This window comes from Octopus bimaculoides, chromosome 2, assembly GCF_001194135.2.
Source record: "Octopus bimaculoides isolate UCB-OBI-ISO-001 chromosome 2, ASM119413v2, whole genome shotgun sequence".
NCBI lineage: Eukaryota > Metazoa > Mollusca > Cephalopoda > Octopoda > Octopodidae > Octopus > Octopus bimaculoides.
This window is the reverse complement of record NC_068982.1, coordinates 66,870,545-66,878,078: the sequence shown is the minus strand read 5'-3', so window position 1 is coordinate 66,878,078 and position 7,534 is coordinate 66,870,545. Positions and strand designations below refer to the sequence as shown.

The following is a 7,534-nucleotide window of genomic DNA, read 5'->3' as shown; positions in this document are numbered from 1 at the left end:
TACACATATATAAATCCAAATTGATGGAATAGAGCAGGTAAAATCCAAGCTACATATGTTTCCTAGCTAGCAGAACCTTGAAAGTAATAATTACTCAACAACATGTACTCCACTAGTTATACACCAATAAACTATTATTGTTCCTAAAAGTTGTTTTTTGTACCTACTATAGACTTCTTGAAGCTTACTAACTTCCTACACCTAGATCCTTGGATCTTACAATTACATATCATTATATATATATCCATGTATTGTTTAGCAGGCATATTACTCATCAGAATGTTAGCATTGGTTTTCCACTGACTATTACACCTAGACAATATTGATGACTCTTCAGACATATTGACCAATATATAACTGCTCGATTAAACATTTTGAGTGTGCTTTTTATTACTTATGAACAACTAGCTGATAATTTATATATCATCGTCATCATCATTTAATGTCCATGTTCCATGCATGCATACATTAGCCAGTTTGACAGAATCCAACTAACCTGTGGGCTATGTTGGTCCCCACTGTCTGCTTTTGCACGTCCATCCATCCATCCATCCATCTGTGTATGTGTGTGTGTGTGTGTGTGTGTATAAATGTATATATGTGTGTATGCATTTATGTATGACTGTGTGTGTATGTGTAAGTATGTATAGAATGAACTATCTATTTGGAGTCTGGGTAAACAGGAATGATAGATCATCCTTTCCCTGTGCTGGCACCTGGAAAGTTTCAACATTCTTTTAGTACAGCCTACATATCAAGAGTGCCAAATGCACTCTCTCACATGCACAGGAACACACACGGAAATTAGTATTTATGTGTGTGTATATATATATATATATATATATATATAGACATACACATACTCATATGTATATGTTTGTGTGTATGGGTATGTGATATGTGTAAGGTATGTGTACAGTGCATTTATACTTGCATATATTTAAATGTGGGTACATTTGTCCTATGAACAACACAAATTAATATTCTCTTATGGAAAGGCTGTTACCTAATAAATCAACAAAAATCAATTTTATTCCAATTTCTATAAAATAAGATTCATAATTCCCAATTTTGAAATTGTGTTGTAATTTATGGTGTTTTACTGTCATTCTATAGAAATTGAAGCACATTCAGACTTATTCATTTATTTTTAATCTATAGTCCAAATAAAAGCTGATTTGGACCGTGATGACCTGTCCAACCCAGGCCACCGTGGGAAAACAGATGTTGAACAACAGTAGCAAAGGCAGTGATGTGTTTGAATTTTCCCATAAATTCAGACTACCAGAAATATTCAAATTTTCATAATTTTTTTGTTGTTTATTTATCAAGTCATTCCTGAATAAGCAAACTTCAAATGAAAGGCATTCTAGCCATGACCATCCTGTCTTTTTCTAAACTATTTTTTTAAGTACACTTTTTCACTTTTAAGGCTGTGTACGATGTAAGTGACCACATGAAGCATATGTATTTGGCATCATATATATATATATATATATATACATATATATATATATATATAAGAGGAAAAATCAAAAAACCAAGGCAAAATGAATATCTCAAGTCATTTAGAATAATTTAATTAGGGTAAGGTGAATTCGGAGTCTTACAGCTGTTTCTGGGTTAACTGAAGTAGTAGGTTAGCATGTCCACACACTGGGCATTCCGTCATCAGAGACAAAGTATGAATCATCTTTAAAGATGAGTTGTGATTATTATTCTCTTGCCTATATTCTTCTATCTTTATTCTTCTATTTTATTCCTTGTAAACTGTAAATTTCCCCTGTCTAAAATATTCATACCTTGTCTCTGATGACGGATCCCTAGATCCAGCCTTAGCTGTGATCTTGGAACCTAACGGTCGACAAACTATAGCACTTACTCTGTGTACCTATTTGTTTAGATCACAAGTGAACTAAACCCTCATTCTTTATATATATATATATATAGAGAGAGAGAGAGAGAGAGAGAAAGAGAGGCAAACACAGGAAAGTGGACATTAACCCTTCAAGGTCATGTGTGGTTTATTGACACACTGCTAAATTGTGAAGAAGATAGATGTGGTACATAAGCCATATTTTTGTTATAAGCTGGAACTTGTGGAACTCTCAGGGAAAACAGGAAAAATGTGCCAAAGTTTTCCAAATTGAAGAAGCCAGGTGACATTGAGAGAAGAAAATGTGGAAACATTCTTACATTACATTGGGCTAATAAGTGCGATGTGACAATGATCACAACTTTCCACAAAGGAGACATAGTAAACAGTTCTAAAGTAAATTATAAAACCAAGGAAATTGTGAAAATGCCTGACTGTACTATTGATTATATGACTAACATACGCCTAGTTGATAAATCAGACATGCAGCGGGCAACACTTGAGTGTGCTAGAAAAAGAGTAAAATAGTACAAAAAAATTATTTTTTTACATTATGGATGTTGTCATGTTGTCATGTACCTCATGAAAACTGCTCACCACATGATGTTCAAAGATTTCCATAGAGAAACAGTACACCAATTGCTTGCCAAATATGGCAAACTCCCAAATACAGCACCAGGAAGGTCAGTTTTGACAGACTAATGGAAAGACACCATTCTGATTATGTCCCAAGTACAGAAACAAGAAAAAAGGTCAAAAAAGGGGCATTTGCTAATCCATGACGAAAAGTGAAAGAAAGCAAGCTATGTGACAACTTGGTGTCCTGAGTGCAAAGTCAGTCTCTGCTTAGGTGCATGCTTTTGTGTGTTCCATTGATACAAGGATTATTGAAATATAATCATAAGTAGTAATTAAAATTTAATTTTAAAATCTTGTATTTTTTCTCTCTTTTATTTTTGCATAATGCATGGTAAGACTTGCTATCTATACACAACCTTAAAGAGTTAAAACATGATGATGACGATCACAATAACACAGATGACGATTCATTATCTAAGTCTTTAGTTTGAGTATCAATCACAAGGCGATGTAATGGAGCTTATTCATCACCAAGCTATACTTGCTGAAGTTGAAGAAGGATGAGTGATGTGCATTTTTTAAAATTTTATTTTTTACTCAGAGAGGAAAGTTTAGCATCCATGACTCATTATGTTTTCTGGGCCTTCAAGAGTGGTAGGAGGAAAGGTGGAGTTGTTCTTCCTTCCTTTTACCAGTCTTATACTAGAGATGAGGCCTCTAGTTTAACTTAGCCTCAAGCCAGAGACCTTAATGTTGCAACAGAGTGAACTCTGCTGAAAGCACTTAAGGACCAAGTGATGATGTTAATCCAAACAATAGATTAAGTTGCCTGGTAACCACCAAAGAACTCAGAATACAATGGTCTAGAACAATTTACCTTACCTCCCTAATATATTTTCATCTAACGGTTAGCTCTTACATGGTGGAAGCTGGCTTCAGCCATGCAAACGCAATCCTCAGCAAACAGAGGAATTATCTGAACCTGGAGGAATGAGACAATTTGAGACTGAAACTGACCAACATTCAGCCTGATATCATGCCTTGATTCAGGCTCACCATGCTTATCCCTCACATTGATGTTGTCAATTTCAATAAAAGATATTCCAGTAATATGACGCGTTTGTCACATTTTCTAACCGTGAAAACAATTTCATAAAAATTAAAAGTTTAATGCTGTATACTCATACACATTGTTTTAAATGTAAAAAGGGTGTCATCTTCAGTAGAATTTCTTAATTTGTCGTACATGTATATTTTAGTTAACATTTTAATTTCCAGCATAAATACCTGATATGCATTTAAGATATGGTACGGTAGGGTAGGGTATTAAGATATTTTAAATGAGGAGGGTGGAAGAAGTGGCTAAAGGGGCTCAATGGTTAAAAAAGTTTGGTGACTTCTGTTCTAACCCATGCTAACATGGGAAAATGGATGAACTCATCTGATTTTCTAACAATTCTGCCAATCTACTGCTTTGGATTTGTATTATTGATCCTGAAGGGATTAAATGTAGAGTCAACCATAGTGTGATTTGAACTTAGAGTACAAAGAGTTGGAATAAACGCAACAAATGTCCCTAATAACTTACCCAATTCACCACTATCTGCCAAACTGTTGCTTTAATTATTTATTTAATTTTATCATAAGTAGTGAAAAGTTTGCATTGTTGATTACAGGTTTCTAATGAGCCTGTCACTGATTCACTGCATTTTTCTCAATGAGAGTGATAAGGGAGTGTCTGTAATTCAGTGCAGAACAGATATAGCATGGAGAACTCCACTGAAAGAATATTTGTTTCAGATTTTTTTCTTGCTGATGTATGCATTCTTCTTATTGCAAAAAATACCTATCAATAATTACAAAGGTATTATTTAACAATTTCCTAGAAGTGTGAGAAATAACACTTGAATAACTCACCAAGACATTGACCATCCTATTCCTCAAAACCTCAAAACTGAAGAAATGCCACCATCTTACAAGTGGTCTTTTGTTTTCGCTCTTCCATGAAATATATCTGATCATGAGGAATGTTATCTTGCTTGGAAACAGGAGAAGTTTGGCAACAGAAAAAACATCTTGCTGTAGAAAATCTACCTCAACAAATTCTGTCCAACCCATTCAAGTATGGAAAAAGTGGTCATTCAAAACAATGATGGTAGCCATGGCAGAAGCAGTGGCACAACAGTAGCAGCAGTGGAGGTGGTGGCGGTAACAACAGCAATGGTGGTAGCAGTGGCAGTGGCAATGATGAAACTCTAAAACCTATAGCCTATAATACTGGTTCCAAATTTTGGCACAAGGCCAGCAATTTTGGGGGATGGGTAAGTTGACTACATTGATCCCAGTGCTCAACTGGTACTTATTTTAGTGACCCTTGAAAGGATGAAAGACAAAGTCAACCTTGATGGAATTTGAACTAAGAATGTGAAGACAAATAAAATGCCACTAAGCATTTTACCTGGTTTGCTAATGATTCTTCCAGCTTGTCACCTTTTGGCATCCTATAGTATTCACAGATAATATTATTACAAAAAGTAAATGCTCACCTGGTGGCAGCAGCGATGGTGGTGGGGTGGGGGATTTCAAGGTAAACATGCTTCTAGAAAATCAAAGTGGATAATGGAAATGCTTGTATGGATGTAAAGGATCAGTTAACCTACCAATAAATCCATAAAGGAAAATTATAGAAGGAAGAAGGGCCTGAGCCTGGCATGGATTGATTTCTAGATAGTGCTCTCTACATAAGCACTTTGAAAACATTATCTATGAGTGAAGTAACACCAAAAACAAAGAGTAACCTCAAGCATGAAATGAGTAAATCAAAGGCAATTGCACAACTCTAACCAATAGACAAAAAAAAATGATAAAATCCTATCAGAAGAGGAATATTCCAAGAGCCTGTCCTTGGCTCTATGTGGATAGAAGTGCTTCAGGATGACTATCAAGCATTGTGCATATATGGATGAGCATAAGGTATGTGTTGTAAATTATACACATTAGCCATTTCCAGCATGAAAACTTGGATTTGAAAATTGTGTCAAAAGAGAAAAATTGATCAATGAATATTAAATGAGAAAAAGAAATAAAGAGAAAATTAGAAGAAAACACAAGACTTATAAATACTTAGGAATCACTGAACTAACTTAATGATGATTATTTCCAATTCCACATGTCCCCCATTTATTTTTTCTATAGATTGTAATTGATTTTTACGTGCCACCGGCATGAGGGCCAGTCAGGCAGTACTGGCAACAGCCACGCTCAAGTGGTGTTTTTTATATGCCACTTGCACAGGAGCCAGTCCAGCGGCACTGGCAATGACCTCGCTCGAATATTTTTTCATGTGCCAGTAAGGCAATGCTGGTAACGATCACATTCGAATGGTGCTTTTTACGTGCCACTGGCATGGAAGCCAGTCAGCTGTTCTGGCAGCGATCATACTTAGATGGTGCTCTTAGTGCTTCATTGGCACGGGTGCCAGTCATCACATTTGCGAATTTCATTTGATTTCGATTTCACTTGACTCAACAGGTCTTCGCAAGCAGAGTTTAGTGTCCAATGAAGGAAAGGTAAGCATAAGTGGGCTGGTTACACCCCTGGCATAGGTCACGGGTTATGGTCTCACTTGGCTTGCTGGGTCTTCTCACGCACTGCATATTTCCTAAGGTCTTGGTCACTAGTCATTGCCTCGGTGAGGCCTAATGTTCGAAGGTCATGCTTCACCACCTCATCCCAGGTCTTCCTGGGTCTACCTCTTCCACAGGTTCCCTCAACCGCTAAGATGTGGCACTTTTTCACACACCTATCCTCATCCATTCTCACCACATGGCCATACTCTTGCACACCACATCTGATGCTTCTTAGGTCTAACTCTTCTCTTAAGGTACTTACACTCTGTCGAGTATGCACACTGACATTACACATCCATCGGAGCCTACTGGATTTGTTTCTTGCAAGCTTACGCATGTCCTCAGCAGTCACGGCCCATGTTTCACTGCCATGTAGCATAGCTGTTCGTACACATGCGTCATACAGTCTGCCTTTTACTCTGAGTGAGAGGCCCCTTGTCACCAGCAGAGGTAAGAGCTCTCTGAACTTTGCCCAGGCTAGTCTTATTCTAGCAGCTACACTTTCAGTGCCCCCCTCTCCGGCTACTGACTTGGTCACCTAGGTAACGGAAACTATCAACTACTTCTACTTTTTCTCACTGGAATGTGATGGAAGTTGTTCTCTGCACATTTTCAGTGTTTATTGCTCCTGAGCATCTGCTACATACAAAAACCATCTTCCCATTTAGCCTTCCTTTGATGTTGCTGCACCTCTTGTGTGTCCATAGCTTACACTGGGTACATCTTTTAGAGTTTCTACCTATGCCTTTTCTACAGATCGAGCAGGGCTATCTACCTGAAGAGATTTGTGGTTTGTCTGCATTCCTACTTATTAGGACTTTGGCTTTAACTAGGTTGACTCTACGGCCCTTCAATTCTAATCCTTGTTTCCACACCTGAAACTTCTCCTCTAGTTCTGATAGTGACTTAGCAATTAGTTGTCTGATAGTCGTCAGCACAGAGGAGCTCCCAGGGGCATCCTGTCTTGAATTCCTCTGTTATTGCCTGGAGGACTATGATAAATAGGAGGGGGCTGAGGACTGAATCTTGGTGCACTCCTACCTCTACTCAGAATTCTTCATTGTACTTGTTGCCAACCCTCACCTTACTGACAGCGTCCCTGTATATGGCCTGCACAACTCTCACAGCTAACCCTTCATCTATCCCTAGTTTCGTCATTGACCACCAGATAAGGGATTGGGGGACCCTGTCAAAGGCTTTCTCCATGTCAATGAAAGCCAAGTACAGAGGTTTATCCTTGGCTAGGTATTTCTCTTGCAGCTGTCTTACCAGAAATATAGCATCAGTGGTACTTTTCCCTGGCACGAACCCAAACTGCATTTCATCTAAACTGACTCGCTCCCTAATTAGTTGGGCTATGACCCTCGCCGTGACCTTCATTACCTGATCTAACAACTTGATACCTCTGTAATTATTTGTATTTAAAGCGTCACCTTTACCTTTGTCGCAG

At 37.8% G+C, this 7,534-nt stretch overlaps 1 protein-coding gene and 1 long non-coding RNA gene across 6 annotated transcripts in view; one reads left to right on the top strand and one right to left on the bottom strand.

The window, feature by feature from the left end:
* LOC106878549 (uncharacterized) overlaps nt 1-7,534 on the top strand; it is a 319,929-nt gene that overhangs the window by 239,881 nt on the left and 72,514 nt on the right. The window lies entirely within an intron of this gene.
* The window catches only part of LOC128251250 (uncharacterized), a 23,185-nt gene that overhangs the window by 8,653 nt on the left and 6,998 nt on the right, over nt 1-7,534 (bottom strand). The window lies entirely within an intron of this gene.